Source organism: Pholis gunnellus (genome assembly GCF_910591455.1).
Source record: "Pholis gunnellus genome assembly, chromosome: 2".
Lineage (NCBI taxonomy): Eukaryota > Metazoa > Chordata > Actinopteri > Perciformes > Pholidae > Pholis > Pholis gunnellus.
This window is the reverse complement of record NC_136536.1, coordinates 17,419,700-17,431,891: the sequence shown is the minus strand read 5'-3', so window position 1 is coordinate 17,431,891 and position 12,192 is coordinate 17,419,700.

Below are 12,192 nucleotides of genomic sequence, written 5' to 3'. Positions count from 1 at the left end.
GTGTATAAAATCTCCATTCCAGCATGTGACATCCAAAAAAAAAATCCCTCTGGTCAGACCCTACTGTACGTGTCCAAGCAAACCCTCTATTTGACATCATGTTTTAAATGTAATAAATAAATCTAAAGGAGGGGGGACTGTGTAATATATTGTCACCTTCTGTTCCACTGTCTGATTTCAACATATCTAAAAATACATGTGCTATATATTGTTAATCTTGTAAGTAAAATAGCGTGCCATGACATAGTAAAATGCAAAAGGAAGGTACACGCTAACTTTGTTCAGAGAAATGTTTGTTTGATTTATTTCCGTATGCCTATACTGTAGCGTCAACATGATTACGTGAAGAATCACAGTTCTGTATATATAGGCCCATCACTATGCTGTATTGTATGTGAACCATTGTGTTGTAGTAAAAAGTTCAATAAACTTGTAGAAAGAAGTTTGTCCAAGGGAATCATTTCAGGATTGTTTGAATGTCATTGATGAAGTTTTAGAAAAAGAGATAGAAACACGCTGCCCTACTCTGCCCATGGCTCCACCTGGTGGACGGAGAACAACATAGTATTGATACCGATTTAATTGAATGAAGAGACACTTTATTTACTTTTTTACTCCCATTCTTCTTTAAGCACATCTTCTTCCATGCCAAGAGACAGCATGCCTTCAACTCCCCTAATATTCTTCCTTTATGAAGGTGTTCGGCTTCATTTAGAGTGAAAGAGAAGGACGCTCTATAATTTCAGTTGTTGGTTTTCAAGCTGTATTAGCCCTATTAAATGCAACTCCCCTAAAAACTATGATCTCATTGCTGTTAGTCACTGCTGGTGAGTTAGGTGCTCTCTGTTGTTAATACAACCTCTAACCTAAACCGGAAATTATTTTTTCAAACTTTGTTGTGAAAGGGACCTCTGTCAAAAATTGGGACATGGAAATCAAGTCAGCTGTTGAAGCTGTAAAATCGAAATGAAACGGAGAACAAAATGAATCCAAAAGTCATCAGTGGACTACAGCTACTGTATCTCATATCTGACCACTGTAACCATACAAAGGAGATGATAGCATACTGGGGAGGAAACTCTTTAAGTCACGTAAGCACCAGTATAGCTTCCTCTACTGCGTTACTTGATCATGGACACGTAATGTGTAAAGTGTACATGGGAATTTATAAAATTGCAACAAACATTAAACTATATCTTAGACTAGTCAGTCAGGTGAAACACCAAATGCATTTACTGTCATCACATGAGAAGAAGAGTGGGATTTGGAAACCAAAACCAAAGGAACTTCCTTTGTGCCTCTTATAATAAGCTGCTCCTCATCGTTCCCACGAGAAAGGAAGCAGTGATGTAAACAGCAGCGGCATGTGAGGCATCATCGTGATGTGTGTGTATGTGTGTGTGTCTTTGTGAAATGTTGCATTACAGTAACACACATTAAATTCCTAGGAGATGACCAGACTGGGCTGGATCAGAAAAATGTAATATGTTACAATGTTATCAAACTACAGGAACATGTAATAGGCTATCTGAATATTGTAATATAAATGTTACTTCCTTCATGATCACACGATCGAATTCACCCACATTTTTGACAAATTCAAGATCGAGCTGTTATCAGACAGTATTAAACGTTTCTGTTCCATGAGTAACTAAAAATATATTTAGCCTGCCATTGCTTTAATGATTGAATTATCAGTTATCAATATCAACCTTCTTTTCTCCTTTATTTACTTGTAATGATGTGATGAATGTATAATAACATGTTTAATGTAACTAAGTGATTGATTGAAATGCGTTTCCTTCACCCTCTCTAGAAGCTGCACATTGATTTCCGCTCCCCGCTGCGCGCTCCCGCTGCCAGGTGGAGACTCTGCGGCACCAGGAAGACGCTGCACCGCCGACCCGAACAACAGGGCTCGGCATGACCCTCCACACCCCCAGGTGGACACACGGACGCAGGCAGACGCAGCGTGAAGACTCCGGTAGCTGCTCGCGCTGCTTCTACATGTTCCTGCCGGACTGACACGGTCCCAATCCGGACACGAGGAGCGACACAAAAGGTAGAGAGCTCCTATAAGTGTGTAAGTGATGTTGCGACTATGGATCGCCTATGAGTTTGTATAACGGCACAACTGATCGTTTATTAATCTGATTTCATCTTAAAATGCTAAACCACAGACAGAGTTGTGAAACTGAAGCTTCAATGAAATGTGTTATGTTTAAAGTTGTCACATAGTGACTAATTGACTTGGTGTCAAGCTGACCCAGCACTGTTTGCCCTTTGGCGAGTCGCTCAAAGTAAGATTTATTGCAGAACGAACCCGATTTTAATTTACAAGTCACAGTTTGGTGGTTTAACGTCATGTGTTTCTGTCTCTGTAGTCTCCAGGCACTTAAGTTGGTATAAAGACCCAACGCTGTGCGTAAGTGCGCACAGAACTGTAGAAAAGAGGCATATCGTGTTTATTTTATCACAATGGTTAAACTGAAGTTGTAGTAGCCTCTATTATAAATGCATGTACTGCAGTGCGTTACTGCTGGAGATCCAGGATCTAGTCTGATTATGAATTATTATTATTTATTATTATATATTTTTATCACAGCAGCTCATTTAGTTGGATAAAATCTGGCAATGATGGATTTTGAAAATGATTTTAATCAATATGCAGATCCAATCTGATAACATGTTGATGTGCTGCACAACTAAATCTTACACTTTATCATCCACAAGTCTGTTTCAAGGCTGTCTTAATAATGACTAAATTATGTTTTATTATCAAACACACATCAGCACTCTGAGGACTGTGTTTCACTTTAATAGTGGATGAATTCATGCAGATATCCTTTTAATCAGAAGCCAACAAGAATGTGATACTCTTCCCATCTATTTTGCTCTGCAGTCAGTTACATAAATGTAAGACTGATGATGTGATGACACATGCAAGACAGTGTGCTCAAGTGTCACTCGTCCGAATCAAAATTAGCGTGATTGAAGGTCTAACTCCTCTTTAAAGGGTTGATATTTGATATTCATCATTGACTGGTGTTATTCCACTTGGAGAGTGTTGTTACTAAATGAGGTGTTTGTGAAAAGGCCATTGATGTGTACTCTTACACCCATAACTCTGCAAGCTTTTATTATTTTATTACACAATTGCATGATTCATTTTGGATCATTATACATCTTTTTTTCTTCTGGTGGATATACAGAACACGACGGGTTTGTAAATGAACTCTTTTCTTGTCATATCAGTCTTCAACTATGCCAAAATACTATAGCTCAACATGTTCTGAACATACAGTAATTTTGGTTTGAGATAAAAGTGGATTTTAACTATAGTCGTAGAGCAATTTCTCAATTAGTAGGTGAGATAACGGACAGAAGATGTGAAGTAACACACATTTTGAATATTATTATAATCAGCGTAGATTTATTTTATTTTCTGTATTAGCTAAATTGAACTAAAGAATAGCTTGTTTCAGCTTCACAAATACTAATAATTGATTTTCATCTTTTAAAGAAATCATTGAAATTATAAATAATGCATAATATATTATATATACATAATATAAGATACATATATAATATGTTGGTAACCCTCCTTACGCAATTTCAAAACATCACTTTGGGCTTTGGAAAGTTATTGTGGGCACCTCCTCATTTTATAGGTGAAACAATAGGTTGACAAAGTAATTGATAGATAATCAGTAATTGTAAAACACCCTAAACTGCTCTCTCTCTCTCTCTCTCTCTCTCTCTCTCTCTGTTTTTTTAAAACTTAATGTTCCTCCTGTGTGACCTGAACTATTTGGCTCCCCCCTGAAACCAGCTGTTACTGTCGGTCTGTGTGGATGCGTCTTCTCTGCTGTGCAGGCGAGGTTATAAATAAGAGGCTCGAGGTTTTTGCGTGTGTGTGTTGTTTAACCAGCTGCTGGGGAGGTTTGTTTGTCTCCCTCTCTCTGAGTGCAGGTGTACTCACTGGCCTCTAGATGCTCTTCTCGGGCCTGTTTTAATGTACCTCCCCCCACCCCGACAGCAGTCAGTGCCACCCTGCTTTTATCTCAAGGATTTGAGTCTATTTGCTGATTCTGTCTCCTGTGTTTTAGCTGTGATGTATTGTTTGTTCAAAATCTGGCCAATTAACCCTGAAATATTTTCCTGTAGTATGACAAAATGTTTGTCCTCCCTCCTATTTTAGCAACATATTTCAAAATGTGTACTTATTTAAAGGAAAGTACACATATGAGTACGACTATCATAACCATAGGGCTGTAGTTTGCCGTAGTTCCTGAGACGCCGAGGCTCAAAAATCATTACTATGAACTCCATGGAAGGATTGCCTCCGTAGTTATTGCTCGAAAGTTGATTGAGAATACTTACAGCTGAGAAAACATTTAACAACTTATATTTTGAGGTTTTTATGCTATTTCTGATCTTTGAACAGCTCCCCTAAGATAAATTATAGCCTTTCATTTTGTGTGTGTATATGTTCTCATCTAGGCAGAGAGGAGCATGGGAAAGTGGCCTCGACATTGCAGGGCAGACCACCAACAGTGAAGGTCACATATATATCTAAATATTGACAGCTTGATAACATCCACAGTATATGACTTGACCTGGTCTCTTTCATGTACAGCAGTAATTCCCAAAGACTGGGTCGGGACCCATAGGTGGGTCGCAGAGATTTGGTTATGAGTTGCAAAATAAATAAATAAAAATATATATTTGATATATTATATATACCTGAATATTTGTATCGTTCTGATAATTGTAGTCTACTTATTACATTGAATCTAATAAGAAAGGGTAGTATTTAACGTGTATGTGATTTATCAAACATATATTTCTTGTTAATAGCTGGTTTACCTTTCCGAGACAATGTCAGTAAAATGGTCAGGAATGGTCAGGAATGTTCTTATTGTGTCATCAATTTGCTCTTCCTAATGAGGCCTTTTGTGTCACAATGGTTTGTCATTTTTTAAAAGTGGGACCCCAAGAAAAAAAAAGTTTAGAAAACACTGATGCGCAGTATATGTAGGCCTATATGTTGTTGTTTTTTTTACAATAATTGTAATAGTAACCATCATCAAAAGTGCTAACAGTATGTTGTCACACACTTAAAAAAAAAAAATGTATTTATGCACATCCAAACAATATAAAACTAAATATATACATACATCATAACATTAACAGAAACATTGGTTTAAAATGAAGTCCTCCTATACCTTTTATAAGGATCATAGATCTTAGCAAAGAGATTTTACCAGAAAGTAAGAGTCTGATTTTCTCCAATCCGATAGAAGTTAACACATCTCTAACCCAGTGTGTTTAAAATGTGAGTTACAAATGATTTCCAATTTAAAAGAATTACATTTCTTTCAAGATGTTAAAGGCTATTGGGAGTGGCCATTGTCACAGCAATTTCACCGTTGTTTGTTCATTCAAGTCAGTCTTGTGTGACAAGAGCGAGATATGTTTACAAATCTGGTTTTAAGTGTAATGTCTCAATAACTATTGGTCGAATAGCTGAAATTTGGCTTATGACCAAATACAAAAATAATGACATTGCCATCGTCCTAAACTGTTCTTTAAATACAGCGCTAATTAGCAAATATTAGCATGCTAACCCAAACTAAGATGGTGAACATGGTAAACATTGTACCTGCTAATGCTAACATGCTGATGTTAGCATTTAGCAGTCTAACAGACTTGCTAGCATGGCTGTAAACTCTTAAGGAAAATGCACTGTAGGAAAATGTGCATATGCACTGCCGCTGCAGTTTGTTGGTGATGAGATCAACGACTTTTTCTCCAGGCCTGCCGTGACTTGACATTCAAGGCCAAGGTTGCATGTGAATCATATGCCTAAGGAACACGCACTGAATGAGTCAAACATAAAGGTCCATAAGACCTCGCCAACGGGTCAGAACTGGGTCAAGACTTTTGACTCACTCCCTTTCTTAGAGATGACAGTAGTTGGTCATTCATTTATTGTAGCATGTTATAGGAATATCAATAAGAATAGGAATATCTTGACCTGTCTTTTTCTTTTGGTTACTTATTCTCATTAATCAATGTCCCAGTTTCCTGTCATGCCTGCCGGTCTATTCTATTTGTCCATCCGGCTACTGTAGGCATCGTATTTCAGTCGGACACATCCAGGCACATACACTCCTGTGAGAACAATATGTTTTAAGAAAATCCAGCCAGCCTCGCAGTACATTCAGAGTCACCCAAACATCTCATGGTGATTTATGACCAGCGGGGTCGGCTCCCAAGGAGGCTGTGAGGGGTCACACAGTCAGTTGGACGGCCAAAATAGACGCCTCTCCCCCACTGGGTCGATTTGTTTTTCTTAACCAAGAGCTGTCACTGTAAAACAAGTTTTGAATCACTCTGCCTGGATCTTTTGGGTCAGACTGTTAAGAGCCCCAAACTGTTTGGAGTTTTTCTGTAGCTCACTAATGTGCCCGTACAGGGTTTAGCATTGATGTATAATATTAGCACCCAATGGAATACCGAACAGTTTTCTATGTCACATGGGTGTCACGACCATAATGATGACATTCCTGCCTGTAAGCGCCTATGCAAAGTGGGTCAGTACGTGACATGGACAGTATATGTTTTTCACCAGGTTGCTTATATTGTAGCTGTACCAAACTGGAGTTGGATTGAACTGTTTGGAGGTAGAAAATCGACTTTAAAGGAATCCTTCACCCTTAAGCCAACCATTTGTTTATCAATTACTCACGTGTGTTACCGTGAATTCATTAAGAAAACTTTGTTTTTGTCGCATGTCAATGGAGAATCCGACAACGTAAATGGAGGCCAGGTTAAACAACAGTAAAACTATATAAAAATCAGTTTTCAAACGCTCACACAACCCTAGGGATGCACCAGTCTTTTTGGCTCTTTCAGTCCCCATATTGACACCTTGACTTTGGGTATCAGCCAATATAGAGTACCGATCTGATACCAGTGTATAATTAATAAGCTGTATGCCTCATTTTGTAAGTGACTGGGATCATTATTTTTTATATAAAGAAACATCAAGCTTGACTTAAGTATTCCTTTCCTAACTTTGTAAAACTAAATGTAACAAACATATACATAGGTATAAATGTACTGAATTGTTATTTAGTATCCAATACCAGATCGGCCTATTGTCACAGATACCCAATCCAGCTGTTTGAGTCGGTATCAGACAGATATGTGATAAGTTTGAAATCTGACCTTTGACCTCCACATAGACATTGTGCATTGTACTGACATTGGAAGGACCAGCTGTGGTGGTTTCTGCTTGGCTGAACATTTCTGCAGCAGAGAAACCATAGGCTTGTTTTCCATTTCTTACTTGTCTCCTGACCACTGATTACAGATCATGAAACGCATAAACTGGCAGGACTTAAGGAGCTTGTGTTTATTATTTTTCAGATTGAGTTAGAGCCAAATTCTTTTCATATCTTTTCTTTTCACCAGATGGTTTAACAATCACTGCACCAGGTTACTGATTTGATGCTGCCATACGAGGCAGGCAGTATTATTGTATCTAATGATGCTTTCTAGTAGAACAGGAATGCTTGACAATAAGTTAAGACAGTAAGTTAAGTTAATAAGATAAGTTGCAGCTTTCCGAGTTTGGGTTGCAGTTGTCCCGCGCCAGTGGAAGCTAAGTTGTTTGTTGATTCGTTTACATTTGCGTGTTTTTAAATTTCATTCTTTATCCTTTTTCTACAGTGTATCTAATAACACACATGTTTAACTATTCAAAATGTGTGACGTATTGTTGCTACTGTGATGTAATTACTTTAATTGTTTCATTCAAATGTCAATAATAGCTTTAATAACAGAGGAGGTTTAGCTTCTGAGAAGAGCTTCAACTACTGTCAAAAATATTAAACTTGATTCAATAACTTCCTGAAATCTTCAGCAGCTGCTTGTCGGTCCTCTTGTCTGGGATTCAAGCTCATAAAAATATGCCTGTTTTGTTTATTGCCCCAAAAATGCTTGCATGCCAGAGAAACACTGAAGCAGCCAATTGCTCATAAAAAATGTAAATATGAACTTCCGGTGCATCCAGCTTTGACTCCCGTCTGCTCACTGGAGGACATGCATCCTCAGCTATGTTAAATGTTTTACAGAATGGTAATGAGGTGCCTGAGCCAGAGTTCGGGATCATGCGTGCTTGAAGTGCTGTGAATGCTGGAGGCAAAAATAGAAGGCCAACGCTCGCGGTACCTTTGTTTCCATCACTGACTGGGATTAGCAGCTTTTAAACACTCCGCTCCATTAAGGCTATTGTAACAAAGTACATACACCGTCTCATGAACACATGCACGCCTTTTTAAAATCTCTTCTGACACAGTTTAACATTGACTGCGCTGCTTCCAAATACAGTAAAGCCAGTGTTGCATTTAGAGCGGCAGGCTTATTTTATTGGCTGGTTTTATATGTCTGGAGCTGTCAATGTTGCACGACATTCACAGTCGGGATAAATAGAAAGACGACAGGGAAGACTGCAGATACAGCCAAATACCACCTGCAAATACTTTTTACGGTATGTTTTATCCTATGTCAGGTGACAAATAATTGAAATGGAAAATCCATGCTTTCTAAGCTGCTTTGCTTTGCAGTGCAGCGGGTGCTGGAAATTTGAGGCACATTATTTAGGAAAGACTCAGTTGTTATATTTTGACTAAGTGGCACTGGTTTTCCTAAATTTCAACCTGGTTTCCAGTCAAGTTGATAAAAATTCTCTAGATTGCTTTTAATTTGCAGATTGTTCCCAGTTTGACTGATACATCTAACTGTAGTGTTTGCATTGTTGAGCAAACAGTGCAGCTGCTGTGCAGCTAGAATGTAAAACTATGTTGTGCATGAATTATATGTGGTATGTGGCAGTAAAATGCAGTCAAAAAAATTAGAAAGCATCATACAGTAGCAATTACCTGTCACTGTCTTATTCCAGCAGTGATGTTCGTCTGAACCTCGTCTAAACCCTGTAAGTGTGTGTCACAGTGAAGCTGTTGTCATCGTCCGCTAGGGTGATAAGTTATTGTCTGAGGTATTTTTAACCAGGAAAACCGGTTCTGTGCAGATTATAATTCACAGTCTACGAGCTGACAAAGAAGCAAAGGAGGAGGGGCAGAGATTTGGGATTAAGTAAAATGTCCTGTTTAAAATATGCATGAGTGAAACGGAGCGACTGAGTAAGAAGGGGATTTTGAGAGAGAGAGAGAGAGAGAGATGAGGACAAGGGCGACAAGGCCTTGGCTGGGACCAGTAGAATCAACAGCTTCTCTCCTCTGGCAAGGACACGCTCGCTCTTCTCAAGCCTAATACCACCGACATGCTGTCACACTCAATTTTTTCTCCCTCACCCCCGCTCCCTGACATTTTCTCCTCCCATTCTCCCTCTCCCTCCCGTTCTGTGTCCCTTTTTTGGCTTTTGCACATTTGCCTTGTCCCCCAGTAGAGACAGTGCATTAACAGCCTAGAGGAGGAAGAAAAGAAAAAAAAGGGCCGGGGAGGTGGAGCATGAGGACAACAATGATCCAGTACATAACAACTACATCAACACACATGTTTGTCCTCAGGCTTGTTCTCAACTGCAGAAGTCGAAGCAGAGGGCACGCTACTCTCAGATGCTTTAGGATACATACGTTGTTCAGTCGCCGGGTAAGAAACAGCTGATGTTTCCTTCTAGTCTCATTTGTGCATCACATCAGCCATGGCATGCACACAATTAGGGCAAGGTATCGTTTAGATGTGACAAAATTATGCCTAGTATAGTACCTAATAGTTTTAGCACCCATTAGTGCCGGAACAAGTAGTTGATTTATCACTTAGTTTATAAAAGCAATGAACAAAAATGTGTCAAAGCCATTTATGAAGCTAAAATGATCTGTGTTGGATTATCAAATGTAAGGATTTGCAGTGTTTCATATAATTGTAAATTTTATGTATTTTGGGTTTTGGACTACTGGTCGGACAAAACAAGCAAAGTAAAGACTCTGTGTCTATGTTTTACTTTTTTGTATGAATAATTTATTTATTAATTGCAAACATAATGTACAGATTCATCGACCATTATTGTTAGTTGTGGCCACAGCACATACAGTAAATCGACATAATTCCATGGACGCGCTGTGTCAAATTTGATGCAATTTGGTCTCCTTCAGGGCTCCTTGAGTCTGAATTCATGCTCTACTTTATAACCACGATGGGTATGTCAAAAGCAAGCGACTAATATATACCTATTTGGAAATGTATACATCGGCTTAGTGTACTTCACCAGTGTTTCTGACCGCTATAGTAGGCAGACCTGGGAGTGTTTTTTCCTGTGACCCAGAGTTTATTTAACTGGGGCTTCTGAGTAGCTGCCGCCTGGTTGTGTAGTGCAACTATGTCATAGCAGGTGTATTGCTCAGTGTCAAAGTTGTTGAGATGAGCAGTTCACAGGCCAAGCATTGAGCCCATTCTGAACAGGCATGTTTTGCAAGGCCACTGCACTAGTTGAAGCTAAATGCAGAAGGTGGCCAGAAAACAGCAAAACACATAAACAAGTCTTTGTTTGTTTTGCTCTTTCTTTGTGGCTTCCACAGTTGAAACATGGATAAACTTTCTACAAAAATACCAATGTACCATGAAAATGAGTACATATGTAGACAGATTAAAGCTGCTACAGTCAATATCTTTATATTAACAATTGATCACATGACTACTTGAATGTGAAAGGGGTCACTCGTAGCAACACTGATAACTCACCTGGTTCGGCAGATCCACTCAGCTCTATGCAGCCTTTCATTCATTCATTCATTGTTTTGGTTTTCAGGCCTAGAACTTTACAGTTTTGGTTCACTCTCACCGCTCTCATAGCGTTGTTTTCAGCTGTAGCCCATTGTACGCTATCTGCTTGGCACCAAACGGCAGACAAAGTTAGCAACTAGCCAGAGGAGCATGTAGAGATCTAAAACATAGCTAATAGGTCATTTAATATTTCACTTAATGACCTAATGTCTCTCAACATATCGACCTCAATGTAGCACATAGCGACCTCAATGTCAGTCTGTGCCTCTCTGCCACTCTTAGTTTCTATTTTCACGTGACCGGGTCAAACAGAGACAAGATATTCTTGCTGCTGTTTCACTTTTTCTTCCCCTCTCCCGTCTTCACTTCTCCTTGATATCCGATCCTTTTCCTGTCTCTCTTCTAGTTTCAGCATTCGTCCCCCAAATATCCTTTATAACAAGAACTTTATAACAAATATGATGTGGTAGTGTTTCCATCCTTTGGTTCATGTCTTTTCAGCTGAAGTTTCACTGATTCCCTCCTGATCTGCAGTTTTCAAAAAATAGTGAAATAAAAAGTTTGAGGTCAGCACACGTTAATAAGTACAATTAAGCAGGAAAATACAATATTAGAGTGAATTAAATAAAATATGTTTACATGATGTCATGCCCATATTCTTCAATTTGTGCCTCCTGTTTATTTGTACACTCACCTCTACACCGCCAGTGTTAATATTTAACTCTTTTAAAATGAAAACAGAGTAAATAGATTTATTCGACATCAGTGAAGGTGTGCAGCATTTGTTTAATACTCTTTAATGACATGTGGTTTAATTGTCTTTCTTTTCAACTAACAAAACACAAATATATGTTATTGTCATAAGTGTAGTTTTAAAAGTCAAGTAAAAGAACAATGTTTATTGGCTGTTTTAATTACAGACCCCTCCATCTTCCTCATCATCTTCCTTCAATCTGACACACACACACACACACACACACACACACACACACACACGCACACACACACACACACTGAGTGTACAAACACACGGCTTATTGGTATCAAGGATTATGTGTGTGTGCATAATGTAAGAAAACGCCATAGAAAAAAAACCTAAGAATTTGCACTTGCATGTACTTGGATTTACTGTGAGGCTTCTCTCTCTCTCTCTCTCTCTCTCTCTCTCTCTCTCTCTCTCTCTCTCCCACCTCATATTTGTTCGCTCTGACCCTTTCAGACATACATAGCGACCGACACTCGAGGTGCTGCGAGAGTGAGAGAGCAAACACAGAGAGACAGGAAGCAGAGGCAACACAGTAAATCAGAGACAGAAAGGGAGAGAAAAACAAATCAAAGACTAAGTGCAACTCAGCTGAGGACTTAATGAATGCTCATCCA